Raw genomic sequence first — 20361 nt, forward strand, 5'->3', positions numbered from 1 at the left:
CAGTTTGATTGGCGTCTGTCAGCATATGCATCACAGCATAGTCTCCTGTCGGTAAAAACAATTAAATAAAGTCTCTAGTACATACTCTATACTACAAACTATATTACTCATCAGTAATATATCATTTAATTATATCAGTTAATATCTTTTATATCTATTAAGGCTGTGCATGTGTGCATGTTTGTGTGTTAATTAAATTGTTTCCTCTAAATTTAAAGATTGTTTCTCAACATTGTTTCTTGCCCGGCTATGTGTCCTTCCTCTGCATTGTGTGTGTGTTTGTGTGATCCTGGGTACTCAGGAATGTTTGCTCTGCCAACACACAGTGACTGTAGCCATCGTCGTCGTCTCTCCAGCCTCGAGTGAAACAGACACTGCAGCCTTTTATCAGCTGGACACAGCACGTCCCTTTAAGAGGAGGAAGGTAAATAATGGCAGGACTTTAATGGGTGGATAATGTTGTCGCAGGGCACAAGACTGACTGTCCCTGAGCAAACAGGACCTACCAGCACACACACACAGACCAAAAGCTCCTCTTAACAGAAGATATAAAGAACGTAAAGAAGAAATGTATACGTTTAGTCTTTTATCTCCCTCACACACACAGTCCAGCAGCTCTCAGTGCTCTTTTTAAGGATTTAAAGATCACAGGCACTCCTTTAATAACCACACAAACAAACACGTAGGACATGGGAGCAGTTTTTGTGATGCATAGCTTAAATAAATAATATTTCTGTGTATTTTTATCTTGTTTTATTCTTTTTCTTTTGGATTTCTATGTCGAAATTGCCACCTATGTCGCTTTTATCAGGGAATCTGCAGTGTTTACACAGAACAAAAGGAGATAACACTATAACACAAGTTTGTCTTTGAAAATCATAGAACCGCTTTTAAAGTGTGCTATCTTTTTTTTTTTTTTTACTTCACAACTGTTACTTAACTTTATACTCTTTCTGTTTTTCTAATTCATCTGGTTCTTCACTTTTTAGTTGCTGTGCATCTATTTTACCATTATTATTTATTTTAGATTAGTTTAGATAACTAATCACAACAATCCTAGAGTCGAAACTAGTTTCCACGAGCCCATTAATTCCGTTCACACTGACAAATGACAAAAGAGACACAAATCAGGATAGGTCACAGCACCATATATGAAAGACACAACAGGTGACCACTAACACAAAAACTATCACAAATTCTTTCATCCAAATGATTGATTAAAAAGGCTGAGTATAAGCGATGCATCTTTAAAATAAACCTTAAGCATTATGTCAAAAATTCAATACAATATTATTATGTTATCTCCATTTCTTTAGGTTCCTCTTCCTCCTCCTACTCCTTCCTACTCTTAGTAAAATATATGTACTGCATCAGATGTTCACCTGTAGGCTGTCTCTTCACAAACACAAAGCACACACAAACACATCATCATCATCATCATCCTCTCATACCACGTCCATAAATAAATAGGTTTATCTTCACATACAGACACACACATACATTGAAACACCCACAGCACACACACACATTTCCTTAACTCTCCAGAGGCCAATTAAGACAGTCTACCTACCTTGGGGCATGTGCACCAAAACCCAGCCGCAACCCCCTCATCACCCCCTGAATTACCACCACCACCAACAACCTCCTCCTCCCCCCCATAGACCCTTTGACCCCTGACACACGACCTCTGTGCTGAATGAGTACACACAGGGGCGTCAGAGCGAGACCCCCGGCCATTCCTGCTCCACCACGACACACAACACATTTATAGTAACATACACACCCACAAACCCTCTGGCTTTGCACACTGAACAGTCAAAAAAAGGTATGGACCACTGGTCATACACAAGGCTTCTCACTACACACACACACACACACACACACACACACACACACACGCATGGCTTGGAGGTGAAGGGGTTAGTTGTGGGTCGCAGGTTAATACAGTCCAAATGGACAGGACAGCTGCATGATGCAGGGGGCACTGCAGAGAGCTCAGGTGGTGTTTTAGCTCTGAGATTTATTTTCATCGAAAAGTATAATTGTTTTATACTCGAACACAGAGAAATATCTTAAAGCACACCTTAATAATGTTGACGTGTAAAAAAAGGGACGTAAGTAAGAAAGGATCATTTAAAAAAGATTCTGAGAGGGAAAGCTTGGAGTTTAACCTGGTATTGGTATCACCTGGTATACCTGGTATAAGATTTGATAAATGCACTATGCAGCTGAAATACATACATATACTGTATATACATTATTTATCATCAAAAGAAATTGGGAAAACATGGGTAAAGAAAATACGGGACACAGATTAGAAGGACTACAACAAACAAGAAAGAAAATCACATACAGAAAAGCCTTGGAAATGATGAGACATATATACACATGCTGTTTATTTTTATTATAAGCCTGCTACATAGAAACCTATTTGTGCATTACAGATCTGTGATTTTTGTTCTGGTCGAGTTAAGTCTCGTTATGAGCAATATAGGGATGATGATACTTACCTGTCTCTATAATATAATGATACAATACAATACAGCTCGTCACTGAGATCACAAAAACATTCTGTCGTTTAATATTTGTTGCAACTAACAAGGGAGAAAATTTAGTTTTTATATCTCTGTGACTATTTTTCTTCCATCTTAATACAATGTAGGGGAATGTAATTTTGTTTGTGGCAAAATAGACTAAAAAAAATCCAACTTTCATAACAGAATCAATGGCCGAGTTAATCTAACACATGCTTGTTTTCATTGGAACTACTTGTTGTGTCATGTTTGCTCTGTAAATATTTTTACATGTCAGTATTTTATAAATGTGACCTTTAGAGGAAACAATGTAAAGAAACAAGTTGTGTCTCCAAATCAATGTTTCTGTCACAACAGGTAAAACTTTTCACTTTGTTGAGATTGAATCCCTCGTCTTCATCCATCATGTTGCATATTACCTTTGCACTAAATCCAATACAATGTCTCCAACTGTTTGAAGGGACAAAATCTGAACTGTTGCGATGTGGTGTTCAGTGTATGAGGACATCAAAGAGATCAGCTCAGTGGTGGCAACACTGGGAGGAGGATAAGACCAGACCCAGCTAACAAAAGTAAACCCAACCTGAAAGGCAGGCAGGCCCAGTAATACAGGATCATCCCTGGTGTAATTCCTCCCTCCTGGCCCCCAACAAAGAAACCTGGGACAAGAGCTGCACATCTGGGGGAGGGGAAGGGATTTCAGGGAAGGTCCGGTGGTCCGACAGTCACCGACCAGGTCACCATGCCAACAACATACATAGAAACACATAGAAACAACTGCCTGCAACAGTCCGGAGCCCTCTTGCCCTCTTTCATCCCCCAATATTCTAATAAGCTGCCTTAGGCCTTGCATTGTGTATGGACGTGTCCAAACATGGCGGGAGATCAGAGGTCAGCCTGGCCGCTGACCTTGGCCCCTAACAGCCCCTTCAGAGGCCCAGTTAGAGGTTGGGGGTGTCGTTTTTGGATGTGGGTGGCGTCAGGCCATGGCTCTGTCCCTCTGTGGCAGGTCCGGTTCCTAATCGGCTCAGAGGCCAGTCGGAGGCCGGAGAGCAGTCTGTATTGTCCAGCTGTGTCTGAAAGGCCTGGCACTGAAAGGCCGGGGCAGGACAGGGTCAGACTGGCCGCAGCGCTCTGTTGCCTTTCAAATGCCATCGATACCCTCCTTCACTCTGTCCAGCTCTGCATGGTGGGCACCCAGCCATGGACAACTTCTGCTGTGATAGTCAACAGAGGATGACATTGCTCTGGACTTCAAAAACATTATTCAGGCAACTTTGGTTGTTAAAAAAACAGCGGGTATCTTAACAGTTTAAGTATATATCTTTTCATATCCAGATAGTACAACTAAAGAAAAGAAATTCCCTCGCAAGAGACAAACCTTCAACTAAAGAAGGTGAGCAGTATGAAGGAAAATGTGTTACTGAGTCAATATTTTAATTAGAAAGCGATTGAGAAGCAGCCTAAAGCAGTGAACACTAAAGTGAAATACATCTAATTTTTGCCCCTAAAAAAGACCTCATCTTTGTATGTAAAGACTGTGTTAAGACTGAGTTAAAAACTATGCAACATAACATTAGTCTTTCATAGTTCAAAAGAACCAAAAGGAGCAAAAATATCCTGAGTTTATTTCTACCTTTAAAGAGGTAAAGCTACATGTCCCAGAAATGTGTGGGTGGAGATAAATAGGATTTCAGGTGTATTGTCCAGCATCTTCTTCAGGTTAGCCCTCTTTCATCACACCACCCACACAGACTCTTCATGCAGCTTCTATTTGTTGACTCAGGACTCAATTAGCGGATGATAAAAAGACGTTGCCAGACCCCTGATTCACTTCGACTTTTACAGCTGCTGATGTCTCCAGGCCGCCCTTAGAGACTGACCCACACACGTTAATTCTATTACAGCTGCCTGCCAGACTAATTTCATCAAGCACCTCTTGCTAACTTACACGCACTAATCACATTTAATACTGATCAATGAGGTGGGCAGGGAGATGAAGTGGTGTGGGAGCACGCAGGGCCAGTGAAGTAACACAAGCCTCTTTTTAAGATACATTCCTGAGGACCAGAGAGTGAATAAGGATTTTTATTTTACTGAAGAGTGCTGTCTTGAAAAGCTAAGGGTATTTACACTTTGTGATGAATGTTTTGTGCTCCATGTGGAACATAAAGAGAGCTAATAGAGAGCTAAGCAGTGAGTTTTGTGTTTGCCATTCAAGCAAAATCTGGGTCATAAACGCCTTGAAATAGCAACCCCCCTGGAAAGCACCCCCACCTCCGCATAAAACCACCTGTTATCATGTGACTGAAGTACTACCATACTTAGGTCATGCAAAAAGCTCCAACAGCTGATAACTGTGAGATGAAATCTCTGTAAAAGCTAGTATACAACAGCTCACAAAAGTAAATGCTGAGATCTGGAAACATGATGGCATTGATACAACAAAATCATGAGCAGTCAGACAGTGAGACAGAACGCCAGCAAAGCATCAGAACATCAGTTATAGTTAAGTATGTTTGAACCAAGAACCAAAAAATCAATCAGTAAACTGTGCTGGATGTTCACATCAGACAGTTTGAGTAAAACCTCACTGTTTGCCAGTGTGGCTAACCTGAAAGTTTCTTCAACTCTTGTATTTTTTCGCCTGTTCGACTTCCCAGATACTAGCACTTAACTACAATGTTATTATTACCATTAGAAAAGATGCCAAACTCCAAAAAATGAGACCTATACCGTATGAAACTGGAATTCCCGTCTAATAAGTGGCCTCTCTGTCACACTCCCTCTCTACTACTGTACCAACTCATCACAGGTTGGCAAGTCTCAGACAACACTTCAGAGAGTCTAAGGAAAGTCCAACTTCACCTAAGTGGGTATGTTTTAATGAAGTGGACTACAAGTCCTGTACAAAGACACACTCACAGGATGTGTGACATCCCAGACTCCTCAGCTCTCGTCACATCACTGGCTAATGGGACCTGCCAATGGAGTCGTCTCTTTTTCCTCTCATAGCCAAGAGAAAGGAGAGCAATTAAATCCAGTTGGAGCATACAGCAATGCTGGGACTTGGGCCCCAGGAGGCTACGGCGGTCCGGATGTTTAATCATCATGTGACCTAGTTGCTGGTTCTGATAAATGGGACTGAGGAGGGAAAGCATTGGCCGGTCATTAATCTACAGTCAGATGGGGACAAGCACACACGGTCGCCGCCAAGTTAATTGGCCACTTATTTTAGCACGAGCGGGAAGCTAAGGCGAGATGGAGATGGATGTTCCTCCGCTGATCCATAATTCGGCCCTCCGGGGTACTAATACAAGCAAAACAAACAGAATAGGAGGAGGAGGTGAAGACGATGAGAGAAGTATAGTAAGGGAGGGTCTCTGAGGAAATTGGAGGGGTTTTCACACTCCCATGGGTCATGAAAATACAGTTCAGGGCAGCTTAGAAGAGGCCAGGTTTACTTGAACTCCAGAGGAGAATTGGCTTCCTGGTTAAAATTGACAGTCTTGACCTCTTTGGCTCTTTTTTAGGTTTAGCTTTTTATTGAGTAGGATGAAAAAATAACTTGCATAACATGAAAAAAGCTTAACAGGCTTCCTAACCCTCGCTATGTCATGAAGAAAAAATGCTGAATTACAAGAATGTGCTCAGGCTTGTTTTCTATCTTATCTCTTCCACTCCTGTGTGTCCTCTCTGCCAGGCTGTCCAATCAGGTTGTAGCGAGGGTCACCAGTCATCCAGGTGGCTGCCCATCTGATGGATGATGGGAACAGGAGGGGCTGACCTAGTCATGATAAGGACCCTATCTTGACAGGGGCTTCCTCTCCAAGCCTGAGCTCAGTCACACGGTGTCGACAGAGAGAGATGGATGTGTGGTTAGGTGGATGGATGGATGGATGAGGGGGAGACAGACATGGAGGAGTCTTATGGAACAAGGCACAACCTGTCTTCGAGCGTTATCAGTTCACCTCACGACCTCTGCACTTTTTTTTTTTTTTTTTTAACCTTTTCTCTCTATCAGCCTGAAAACCAGAGATGTGTGAGCAGGGCCTGCTTGTCTGGTTGTGTATTTTGTTGTGCACTTGGTAATGTGGGTCTGTCAGTAGCTCGACCCACCACTTTTGTTCTTTGACTGAAATATCTCAACAACTGTAGGATGAATTACAATAAATATTTGCAAGGTGACATTCATGGTTCCCAGAGAATTAATCCTAATGACCCTGGGATCTCCTTACTTTTCATCTAGCACCACTAGCAGGTTGACATTTGTGGTTTTGAGTGAAATGTCTTCACAACTGTTGGACAGATTGCCATGAAATTTGGTACACACATAAATGTCTAACCTGACTGCACAGATTACACAGATCCACTGAGAAAACCATTGTTGGAAACAAACTTTCAAAAGATACCTGGCAGGTGATTGGACGAACCATGTATCTATCAAACACAGGTGTATTTCACCCAATCAGATTATCGAAACATATAATGTAGTCAAACTTACTGAAACCAGTCAGAAAAGAAGCAAAAACATTGTCTGTCGAGAAAGGCCTTCAAGGCCATTCTTTGCTCTTCTTTCAATGAAAACTCTACAGTTCTGATATAACTGATGCTAACGTCTACCTTAATGCCTTGACGGCCGCCATTGCTGTTCACAAGCCAACCAGGGCCGGTCCTAGCTATGGGCAATGTGGGCGGCCGCCCAGGGCGCATTGTCCGTGGGGGGCGCACGAACGCCCGAAAAAGCAAAAAACCTCGGTAATTTTCGATACCGCTCATTAAGTTAGTGTGGCCAGGACCGGCGCTGAAGCCAACAGTCACTTTTCACACGTGTCGTCACACACCCCTAATGTTAACTGAAGCCCAATAGCTCATGTTGTAGCCACCAGTAGTTTATCATGATGACATGATTGGATTGACCCATTGTAGTTCAGTGCATAGCTTAAAGGCTGGCAACATGGATTCTCTGTGATTTCATTAGGCTCACAAGGTGAGTGATAATAATGAATGCCCCTCTCAGAATCACCCTGACTTTCTGTTTAGTGCCATCAGGACAGACATGTAATGTGTCTGACACTTTGTTTTTTTAACCAAATTCCTGCAGAACCAATGATATTTCCATCAGCCTTAGCTGCACTTACTATGTTTAGTGCTAATTAGCAAATATCAGCATGCAAACACACTTAGCTGAACTGAACTCTTAGTCTTTATTAGTCAGTTAACAAAAATCTGACTTTAATGGCTGCAACTCAACTGCAACGGTGAATAAACCAATAGCTCAGTTCCACCAAACCTCAGTTTATCTAAAACAGCAAACAGAAAAAATAGTTCTGTCAATTTTTTGGATATGATCCTCACTTTTTCTGAAATGGAAAACTTCTTGCTTTGATGCATAAAAACCCCGCATAGCATGCATGCAACATTGTCCTCAGAAGAATTCTGTACACACACACACAAACACAGTCTGCTGAGAGCCAGTGGTTTGAGCTGTGATCTGAGACAACAAACGGGTAGAGGAGCCAACCTGTCTCATCCATCATCCTGAGAGATCGCATCAGATCAGAGACCTGACCATACATGCTTCCTCACTGGGGGTCCTCTGGGGAATCTGTGTTAGTGTTTGAATGTAGTTTTTTTTTTCTACATGTAAATGTTGGCAGTATCCAGGTCCTACCATTGTGTATGTACGTTGTTGCATGAGTAATGTTAGGGAATCACCATCTGGATTTTCTTAGTGTTAGTTCTGCATGGGTTGTGCTGCTCCTCACACCTTTGTGAATATGAGGAATGAGACTGAACACCAGGAGTCTGATCAATATGATAAATTGGGCCATCACTACACTGTGCAACCTAATTCCAGCTAATTGGGACTTTTCACACATATCTCCAAAGCAGAATGCCTTCCCTAATGAGTGCGGCTGCTTTCACTGTCTGATCTGTGGCCAGCAGCAGGAGCCTGGCCTGCCTGACCTGCTTGGTCCCCAGTGGTCAGTGCTGAGCCGGACACAGCTCCTGGTTCAGGCCCAGTGAATAGCTGCTCATCCTCTGTTCTCTGCAGGAGACCTCGGTCTTCTGAGCTCTAGGCCTGACCCCACGGGAGGGGAGTGGGTGAGGGTCAGGTCCCAGAGTCAACAACCCTGGGCTGGCCTCCACACCAGAACGATGCCCTCCGACCACCAGCGTCTACTGCCCTGACCCGGCTCAGGCATGGCTGGGCCCCCTGCAGTGAGTCAGAGGGTCAGTCTCCTGGAGGGTCATTGTAGCAACTGCTGACCGATGATAAAAGGCGCTTGTGGTCAAACCAAGGGGGGCGTAGGAGCTGTGAAAGCGAGGGGATAGTAGCACTCCTGCCGCTGCAGTCTAATTTGGCAGGATGCTGGTGCGTCAGAGACAGACGCTGGACCAACAATGGCTCGGCACTGGTAAACAATAATGTTTGTGCAAGGTCTCTTTCTTGGGGCCAATCTAGTGCTCACAAAGCCCATCTGGCATCAATAAGATGTCCTGAGATGCTATTCAGCACATCAGTCTTCATTTTGCACAGCTTTTCAGCGAAAGTCCTCTCTGGATGCTCAATACCCTGTGTTGGCTAACACTTATAAAGTGACAGATGCTATAGATCTAAAGTTTTGGAGGTGAAGTGAGCATATGTGAAATCTATCTGTTATTAGATTGAAGATTCCATGCTGTCCTGCATGAAAGTGTGAAAAGCCTTGAACAAAGTTGATGAGACCTCATTAGCAGCCTTTTGAATCCAGCAAAAGTTGGCCAGAAAGGAATCTTGACTTGGAAGTGACATTTATTGGCTTTAAAGGAAAATTAGAGTACAAAGTGTAAACACGATAATAGTGACAACAAATATATATTGTACAATATTCACAGAAATGAAGAAATTAATAGAAGTGTTCAATGTTTGTGTACATAGTTTTTCATAGCAGAGAGGACGGACACGTTTTTCATTTTTCAAATGTTACTCTTGGTACATATCTTGATCACAATTATTATATAAAATAAATTGAAGAAATCTTACTTAAAAACAGATTGTTGGCTGTGGCTTAGGTTGTAGAGCAGGTCTAATAGCATAACAGTAACAGTAATAATATCCATGCTTTCATTCCTGACTCTCACAGTCCATTTTAAATATCCTTGGGCAAGACATTGAACCCTGAATTGCTCCTAATGGCTGTGCCTTCTGTGTGTATGGGTAAGCTTAGTATCAAACAATTTACTATATATCGTTATTGGATGTTTAAAACTCTCACATATCAATATTGGTGCTGGCCTCAGAATCCCAGTATTATCAGGCTATAACAAGCATATGAGCAATAAAGTTATGTATTTGTCTACAGTCCCGTTGGTTTATTTTTGGTGGTGATCACAAGAAAGCATTAGTGGCACTAGTTGTTATCTAGGCACGACACAATGACTTTATTTCGGCCCTTAGTTCACACATTTCCCCCAATATTCTGAGAAAGTCCCACATGTAAAAGCCTCCTCATTCAAACTTGATTCAGACCCATATGACTCATGTCTTTATACGAAGGAGTGTGGGAGGAAGTTTGGAACAAGATGGCCAGTGAGTATTTTGTTCCCAGTACTGGGGCTGGGCCGGCTGGGCCGGGGTGAATAGTCAGGAGGCTAATGAATAAGAGTGAGAGACAGAGAGAGAGCGTGAGAGTGGAGGAAGTGAGCACAGCAAGTGGCAGATAGAAGCCAGGACTCTCTCTCTCTCTCTCTCTCTTGCTCCCTATGTCTCTCTCTATTTCTCTTTCTGTGTCTCTAAACTAAACTGGGACAGGAAATTGGATTGTTTGTGACCAGCACGTGTGATCCACAGCCCAGCATGCTCTGCTCTCCTGAGGGAGGTCAGGCAGGAAGTGGTCAGGCGTGGGCTGTGACCTCTGGGTAATGAGGGGGGATCCTCAGGGGGGGAATTGCTGCCTGCTGCCACGTTCCCTCCATGCGCACACACACACACACACTGGAACACACACTCTACATGCACAATGTGAAAACAGAAACTCTGCTGAACAACCGTGGTTTCGGATTCAGTTTGAATCACCCAATTACACTCCAGTATATTACACAGGATGATGTTGCACAGTCAGAATGAAAGGTTTTGAGCCACATTGTACACACTGAAAATACAGTACAACAGGAGCGAAAACACAGTGTTTTGGTGGTTTCAGCTCTTGTGGCTTCTTTGTGAGGCTGCAGTTGCATCAATGCAGAGTTGTGGCGCAGCACCATTTTAAACATTACAACACAAACCACATTTAATGTGTTTGTATTGAATATTGCATGATATTTAAGTGACTAAGCTAGCTCGCAAGCCACTAACCATGTTGTATTCATTGGAAATATCAATACACTGGCCTCAGAATTGAATACAACCATTCTCCAAGCATTGTGTTTGAGTTTTAAAGGACCTAACCTCGTTCCTGTTTGTTTTTTCTTCCTGCACACAAAATAGATGTTACATACATAACTCTCCAGCAGTGTTTATAGTGCATTCTTCTTTGGGAATGTTAGAGGTTATGAGATGCAGAGCTGCAAACTGAATGTGACTGTGTGGATCTGTGTCATTGAAAACTGGCAGATTAGTCTTTTTACATGCCTCTTGTCCTATCTCTGGCATACTGCTTGTTAGTCTCTGTCTTTGTTTGCCCTGTGTGTTCGCCTGTGCATCTGCATGTCAGCATGCCTGTCAGTTAATGTCTGCTTCATATGTCATTGTGTATATGTAAAGTGTGTGCATGTCAATGAGTGTCCAGCTTGGGTGTCAGACAGTGGGCTAATAAGGGCTAATTCAGAGGGTCCATCCTTAAGGCATGGGAGCGGGTGTGGGGTGCTGATGGTGGAGAGGTGGTGAGTTGTCAGCAGGGCAGCCAGCCAGGTTCCCAGGACACCCTCTGCAGACCACTTGAGACTAAGAGAAAAAGAAAGAGAGTGAGGGAGGGAGGGAGGGAGGGAAGAAGGGAGAGACATTCCCAAAACAAAACACAAAAACCTGAGGCCACAAGTCAGTCAGGGAGGCATTCAGATCCCACGCAGGTAGCTGGGCCAGAGAGAAGCCAAATTGTCCTTTGTGACACAAGAGCCATTCAGCGGGAACAGGATGCTGTCTGCGGGATGTCCCAGACCCCTCGGCGCTGTATTGTAGAGTGTGTGTTTCTGTGCGTGTACGTGCATGTCTGGCCCAGTGTTGACTTTCGGGAAAGATTGACGAGGGAGGACTTGGCTCTCTTCTCTGTCAAACGTCAGTGAATAAACGCCTCATAGACAAACTCAATTAGCCAGCATGGAGATTTGAAGGAGGTGTCTCCTGCGACAATAGGGCTCCTATTTTGACATATGGCTGTGGTGAATGTATGGCAAACATATCTCTTTGTTGGTTGTGAGACAGTGGCAGACAAGTTAGAGGCAGTCTGAGACCAAGAGACAGACAGAGTGATGGAGAGAAAAAAAACGTGAGGAGGCAGAAGGGGAAAGGAAGTGATAATAACATAGACAGCCAAAGAGACAGATGGTTAATGAATGTTCCAAGTCAAAGTCATGAACTGGGACAAGGTCTCTGTATATGATGTCATCTAGCATTAAAGGGTCCATTCACTTGAATTACAATATAATGTTTTCCCACTTACTATCTATGACACGGTTTCAAATCTCTGCCACCAGGACTTTTAAAATCTACCCCAGGACAGTGGACATAAATAGAAATGTATAATTGGTACTCAAAAGAAATATATTTTTTCTAGAAGCTATGTACTAGATCCTGGGTGTGATCCACAAACCAGGCACCAAAGGGAGCCTTTCTCCTATCGACTGAAAGGGCAGCAGGTTTGTGTTAGTATTTGATGATCTGAATGAGAACAGGTTAGACTGCTAAAGGTTTTCCCTCTTTTTTTTTTAACTTAGAAAAGAAAAACTATTTTGCATTGAAGTTAGAAAACAGTTTAAGTGGGTGGTAGTCACTATAGTCACACTGTATGTTAAAATTTTGATGTACAGACCATATAAGTGAAGAGGATGGTTCAAATTAGCTCCACCTCAACCATCTATAACATTAAAATGCTGCTTGCACATTAATGCATCAGTAATAATATCCTAACAATGTAATATATGTACATACAGAGAAAGGGACCATTCAGCAAATAGAGCACTTATTGTTTATGCTTAAGAAGTGTTGTTAATATTTTACTGCTTTTACTTAAAGGTCCAGTGTATACGTGTATTTACTGGACAGAAAGTGTCAGAAAGTGAATATAATATGCATAAATGTTTTCATTAGTGTATAATCACCTGAAAAAAGGAATTGCTATCTTATAATGAGCCTTTTTATATCTGCAGATATGAACCTCAGTCTTCTACAGTAGCCTAGAACGGACAAACTAAACACCAGCTCTAAATGGGGCCACTTGTGTTTTTTGTGTTTTGGTGTGCCACCATAGTTTCTCCTCCATGATTGGAAGAAGAGAGTGAGTCAAGGTAGGTTGCAACCAGCAACCACACTGCTAAATCTGACAAACTCCTACACACTACTCCTTTGTTAAGTTAACTTTTAAATGTTACTTTGACTTTCACACCAGTACCAGTACTTATTTCCACACAAGTTTTTTACACTAAAACTCTCACTAAAACAAATTTAAAGCAGCTACATTTCAGCTGTCTCACACTGATGTTGAAAGAAAATATCCTTACGTTCAACACATCAATGGGCAACACTGACTTATACACTATTAAACCTTCATAAGAGAGGAATTTATAAAGAGAGTAAATCTGTAACCCTAATCCCAACATTATGAGTGCAATCATTTAAGTATGTAACTATATATACACATAAAGTACATGTACACACGTGTGGGTGTTCGCTGAATGCTTGAACATGTTGCACCATGTACACATGTTCCCATGTACAGTTCATAGATGATATACAGTATGTGTACATGTGGTTACAGCCGGTGATTTCCCGAGGTCATGTTTAACCCTACGCTGCAGTCAGCTCTGTTTCTCATCTGTTCTCTGTGACTCCCTTGAAAGCCCTGATGAATAGTGCTGGCAGTTTGCGGTGGCACAGTCTGAGTTATACATAAGACCTTCCTCTCATCCCCAGGCCATACGTTCATAAAGCATATTTCACCCCGCACCACCTTTATATTACAGAAACACAGAGTTTCCTGGTTCATATTTTAAAGTTCAGGTGCTGAAAGCAGCTACATGGTGGGAGACGAGCCACCGTGTCCTGCACAAAAGAATGAATTTATGTCAGCTAAAATCAGTACAACGGGAGGCTGATGAAGGGGGAGGCGGTTATGTGCTTGTGTGTGTGTGTGTGTGTGTGTGTTCATTCCCATGACAACAAGGATGAAAACACGCACTTCCTTGCACAGTGAGCCCATATAAGGGGGCTGCTGGGCCGAGGCCTGCTTAACAATACCTTTAATGTCATAGCTCAGTGACTGCTCTTTGTGAGCGGGGCGGCGCACTGCGACCCACACAAAAACTCAAAGGCAAAATGGATTAGAATATGAGAGAAAAGATGACTGAATCAAACCCAGTGGATTGGAGGAGATTAGTTGAAGGGATTATGGGAGAAATGACACACTAATTACTTTTTGTTGGGGTAGGGGATGAGTTTGGGTTTTTGCGTTTTTTATTTGAAGGAGGTGCGCAGTCAGTGAGGTTTTTGTGTGTAACTTCTGATACAGTTTCTTTTCTTTATTTGAAACTTCACTGTACTGTAGTGCAAACTGCACAGAAATACTTTTCAAGTTAAAGGTCCTCATAGGATTTTTTCGAAATTGGCCTAACAAACTATTATAGAATGAGGAAGAGGAAATTTGAAATTATTCAAATGAAATTAATTACTACTACCATTTAACAGTCAATGAACACAAAAGTAACTTGCTACAATTTAATAATTGGTGAGGGAAAACATTTCTTGATACATCCTGAAAGACTAATCAATTGACAGTTAACTGAGGAGATAATTGGACTATTAAGCATTAAAGATAATAATCATTAGCTACAGACCTGGAGAAAATAGCTGCTGCTTAAAAACATGTAAAAACATTAAAGTTAATTAGTTTCCTTCTCATTGAGAATGCACACTTTGTTACCTAGCTAGAGTCAAGACTTTGCATGAAGTGTATTTTGTACAACATCCACCACTTGGAAAGCATCGGCCACTCTTACTCTTACTCTTGAAGTCTGCAAAACACCGAAATATTTTTATATACTTGTGCATTTTGAACCATTAAATGATCCCACTGCTGCTGAGTGTTTTGAAATGAATTCTTTGCTTCTGTATATTTGTTTAACAATTTTAAACCCAAAAGACTTAAGTCAAACAAGTCAAACATTGCAAAGCTTTATATGTGCAGCTGATACGAAATCCTGATCTGTATCTTCTGCAGCACTTCAGTCCTTCCTCTTGTACTTGTGAGGAATACAAACTTAAGTCAAGCACTTAAAAAAAAAAACAACAGGAAGCCACTCACAACAGCAATCTGACTGTGTGACTTCCACTACTGTTGACCAAATGCATCTCTCTTGCTGTTAATTATTTGACCAAACTGGAGTCGAGGAGCTTAGAGAACATCTTGTCTGGAGTTTGCTCTGCTCTCCAGGTCTCCAATTAGCCTAAAAAGACCCCAGGAAGGGTAGCAGAGACAAAGGAGGAGAAAAGGGAGCGGGAGGCCAAAAGAAAAACAAAACACAACAATCAACAAGACCTCCTGGCGTCCTTGTCGGGGGAGGACACACACACACACACGCATGCACACACACACACACACACACACACACACACACACCACCTCCCATCCCCTTACAAACTCTGTGGTGTTTTCGGAGCTCAGGCGGTCACTGTGGAAACCTGGAGCTTCTTTCGTTCATTTCATTCGTTTACTTCCCTTCCTCCCTCCTTGCGTTTTTCTCTCATTGCACACACACACACACACACACGTACACACACACACACACACACACACACACGCACACACACACACTCTGACATCCCCCGAATGCCCACCTCCTCCCGCCCCTCCATTCACGCCCTCCCTTCTTCCTGGGCTAAAACAAAGCACAGGGCTGAAAAGGCTCTGAGGTAGGTAAATGTATTCAGTGACACCGGCCGGATGATTCCCTTCTGCGCCAGCCCTGTAACATTTGTTTCGAGCCTTGTCTGAGGGCAGGGACAGCGTGTTGGGCCTTTTGTCCCACGTGCCCTCTGCACAGCCCTGCAGTTAATGGTGGCCTTGTCCTAGGCTGCTGGACCAGAAACCTGCAGCCCCACGAGGACAGGCAGACACGGTGAGATGGGAAGTGGGAGAAACATGGGAAGGATGGCCACGGGTTTCTTGGGGTGTAGGAGCCCACTTCAGAGGTTTCCATTAGTCCAGCAAAGCCTCCCTTCAACCAGAAAGTAAAGCTTATAAAAAGATAAAGCAGGCACGTGAACGCTACATTTACAGAATGATACACACAATCATCCACATTATATACATACACAAATACTGAGTGTCTCATCCTTTCCTTCATTCGCTCCTCTCCTCTCCTCTCCTCTCCTCTCGTCTCCTCTCCTCTCCTCTCCTCTCCTCTCCTCTCCTCTCCTCTCCTCTCCTCGCCTCTCCTCTCCTCTCCTCGCCTCTCCTCTCCTCTCCTCGCCTCTCCTCTCCTCTCCTCGCCTCTCCTCTCCTCTCCTCGCCTCTCCTCTCCTCTCCTCTCCTTTCCTCTCCTCTCCTCTCTTGGCTGACACAATACCCCCAGCCACCCCTCTTCTTCCTCACTGTGAGTGACAGGCCATCCATCCGAGGGGCCAGGTGCTTGTGGAGAGGGCGAACTTGATCACTGGGGGGTTTGAGTCAGACATCCTGCTGCTATCTGTCTGAAGAGGGCCCCCTGCATTTAGCGGAGAGGGTCCCCACTCTTTCACTACCGGCCGCTTGAGAGAGCATCTTCACTTCTGCTTTTTACATCTCTCTTGCTGGGAGAGGAGTGGGCATTAGGGCTGAGAACTTTTCCACACTTGACTCTGATAATCTGCTAAACAGCAAAGGAGCTGGAGCCTCTGTTGATCTAAGTGGAGAGCACAAGTTTTCATTGAACTGCAGTGTCATTTGCCTAAAACATTTCATTACTGTCAGAGAAGAGTAAAGACAATTAGTGTTGTGTTAGATAAATAATAACAGGTTGACAAAACCTTGTTGAGGCACGTCTTTGCTGAGAACATGATATATCCCCCAAAAAATGTCAACTTTGTAGCTTGTCTAGTTTCTGACTGGGTTACTGAGATAAAAGTAAAAGCAGCAGTGTAAAGATGTTCCATTACAAGTAAAAATCACGTATTAAAGTGTTTTTGCAGCAAAAAAGTAAAGTAATCCAAAGTAAAAGTAATCATTGTTATATTTTAGATATATTAAAGTATTATTCTTCCTGATTCATTAACGTGTGAATATAAACTGAAGGTAGACTTTCAAAATATTGTGTTTTTATATTATTATATATTATTATTCTTAAAAAAATGTACATGTGCAAGCTTAATTAGCAAAGAAACTAGTAACTGTAGCTGTCAAGATAAATGTAGAAGAGAGCAAAGAGTAAAATATTTCCCTCTGAATTATAGTGGAGTAGAAGTAGCATTAAAATACTCCAGGAAAGTACATCCATATTGTACTTGAGTAGTTGTTGTACACAGTTACATTCCACTACTGCTCGTAGAAGAAAGTTCTGTGAATTACAGGATTAGACGTGTATTGAGTGTCACATAAATTTTTAGGTATTAAGCTGACAGTTGACTTTATAATCTCATAATATAAACATTTTCTTCTTTCACTTTGTGCCATTGAATAAAATTGCACCAACTTTCTATGGCTGTTAAAAGTTTTGCCACTTTTGTAACTTTACCTCTTATCACTTGTCTGCATTGGAAAAATATTTTATACAAAATGAAAATGTCTACAATAGACGGTAGTTGATTGTTGGATTAAGCCTTCACAAGTAGTTACTTGTTTGAAAATGTCTCCCAGAGGTTGAGCTGAGTTTTCATATCAATTCACGCCTGCATTGAAATGTCTGTCTGCTATAATGCCAAAAATCCCAGGATTCCCACCAGAGTATTTGTGTCTTTGTGTGTGTATGTGTGTATGTGTGTATTCATAAGATCCAAAACTCAAACCCTCCCTGCTCTCTCTCAGCGTTCAGCAACAAAATCAGCTCTTGTATTTGGGGCCACCACTACAAACTATGTGAGGGGATTAGGGGCTCCTTGACCGCCCCTTCAAACACACACCCAGCATGGCCGCCTCGATTATGACCATTAGATACCCTGAAAATGAGTCTGAGATGAAAGGAGAGAGTAGTGAGAGCTTTTCCCAGGGACGAATTTGACCACACGTCCAGCAAAAATGAATGTATAATCCAAAACCTTACAAAGGCCAGAGTGGAAGCTGTCCTAGAGTGTTGTGCTAGCTTGCTGGGAGAGGCTTTATGTTTCTATTGCCTTCATTGAGCCTGGGAGTGCCATAATAATGATTAGAGACTTTAAAGGCTAGATTAAAGAGAGGACAAGGGCAGCTTAGTCTGTGAAGTAATTTTAGGGCAGTTGAGCAGGCTTCTTAATGGGAAAATTCCTCTGAACAACAGTGAAAAGGACACAGGACCCCATCCAACTGAGGCTGGGGTTGTCTTCAGATCAAGCTGGCACTTTGAGCAAGAATGAAGATATAATCATGAAATTTACTGACACACACACACACACACACCATTGTCAAGGAGCAGCTCATCTGTGGGCTGTGTGTTCAGTGTAGCTGCAGGCGGTGCAAGGTGATCCCGTATTATCCGGGCTGCCTTTACTCGGCAGGTGAAAGTGCTGTGGGGCAGAGGGGCTTAATGTAGCTGCTGTCTATTTAACGGCCGAGGAGGTGCAGGGAGCAGGGAGCAGCTGAGAGGTGGACAGGCCCGCTGCATCACAAATAGCTGACCCTGCAGAGGGGGCACTCACAGGCCAAGGTGTGTCAACACTGCAGGCCCACTGTGACTGGGTCACAAGAGAAGAAAACTCACTGGAACATCTTTGTCTAATGTCAGTTATTTTGCAGAGTTTCTGTGCCTTTGTTCACTTTATGAACTATGTCCTATTTTAATTTATTTTTTATTATTATTGTCACTTATTCTGTTTTGCTTGAGTTAATGTTAACACCAGCTTAATTGTTACAGGACAATTCAGATGAAAGGCTTTATATTAGACCATGGTCCGGACTGGACTGCATTTATATAGAGTGTTACAGTTTAGAGGATGGCGTATTTCACACATACACATATGGAATTGAGCTACCATGCAGATGGCCCTCGTGTCTTGCGCAAGGACACTTGGACATATGAAGCCAGAGATTGAACCACCAACCCTTAGATTAGCAGATGATGACTCTACCAGCCACAGACGGAGTTGAGCTATAGAGCAAAACTCTCTTTTTTAACGTGTGTTATGATCTTCATTCCAACCTTATTGTAGGATCAGGTTTCTAAAGCAAATGAGATTGCAGATAAAAACCAGGTTTCTCTGAATCACTAAGAGGAGCCAGTTGGAGAGATTTGGGAACGTAGTATGCGTAAGCCTCCTCAATCGTTGCCTCCTTTTACTTCACTTGTTAGTTACATCAGAATCTGCACAGAACAATAAAAGAAAATACAACAACTGTTACTCAAACTGACATTTTATTGGGAAAAAAAAACATATTTCACAATGAAATGAAAAAAATCCTGATGTAAACCATAAAACTATAACAACCCTGTAGACTCAACGCAAATCAAATGCACATTTTACTTGTATATTTTAGTGCCAAATCTATCCCACCCCACCCACAGCCCAGGATTCCCCTCGAATATCCCCTAATTGCCAACTGGAGCTGATAACAAAGCCGTACGGGATGCCAACAAAGCCCCAAGAGATCCTGAAATATCCCACTACCAGCTCCCTCTCCCCTTCAGGCAGAATAAGTCCCTTTCCTGCCAGAATTCCTTGTCTGTTCATCTCAGGCCAGACAATATGTGTTGCAGAGAATGTGAAACTCTGTGCCGAAGGGCCCTCAGGGACATGTGCTCATCACATAGGTTTGGGATAAAGGGAGACCCGCTGGGAAAAGGGAAGGTAACTTAAGCGTGGAAAGGAGAGAAGGGACGAGCCATCCAGGGAGTCAGTGTAGGGAAAATAAGACCTGGGTTCAGTTCCTCCTGCACGTGGCTCCCACACCTCCAGAGTCAGGTGTGTTTTCTCTCTGTTTACCGAGAGCATCAGTTTTCACCGATCTGGGGTCAATTTTGCTGCCAATAGAGTCAACTCTATAAGTGGCTTTGGTCAAAGTAAAACAAAAAGGAAATGTTTGGCTAAGCTCTACTATTAAGATCTGAAAGCGTTAACTCCTTCCACTCCTTATTCACTGTTAATTAGATAATGTGTTTACCAATGAATCCTGAAGTAATCACCACAGCACCCTCTGGAAGTTTCTCTCAATTTAATTAAAACACTGGAGCGTTATTATCTTATCTTATCTTATCGTTACCACGTGTCATCTTTTATCCTTTTCCTCATAGCAACTTCAGAGCAGCTAAATAAAGCCGTCTATTTGTTTTTAATTTATTTTCTACAACATGTCTCTCTTGCTTGTTCCTTTAATGGACATGTAGCCCTTTTCAGTCTACTACTGGTTTCTGTTTATCGTCTTTTTACTCCTTTTTATTTATTTATTTGTTTGTAAGTTTATATGTTGAACTTAGTGGGTCTTTATTGATGAGTGAAATATTACTACAACAAACCTACCACTTAGAG

This window comes from Larimichthys crocea, chromosome XVII (assembly GCF_000972845.2).
Source record: "Larimichthys crocea isolate SSNF chromosome XVII, L_crocea_2.0, whole genome shotgun sequence".
Lineage (NCBI taxonomy): Eukaryota > Metazoa > Chordata > Actinopteri > Sciaenidae > Larimichthys > Larimichthys crocea.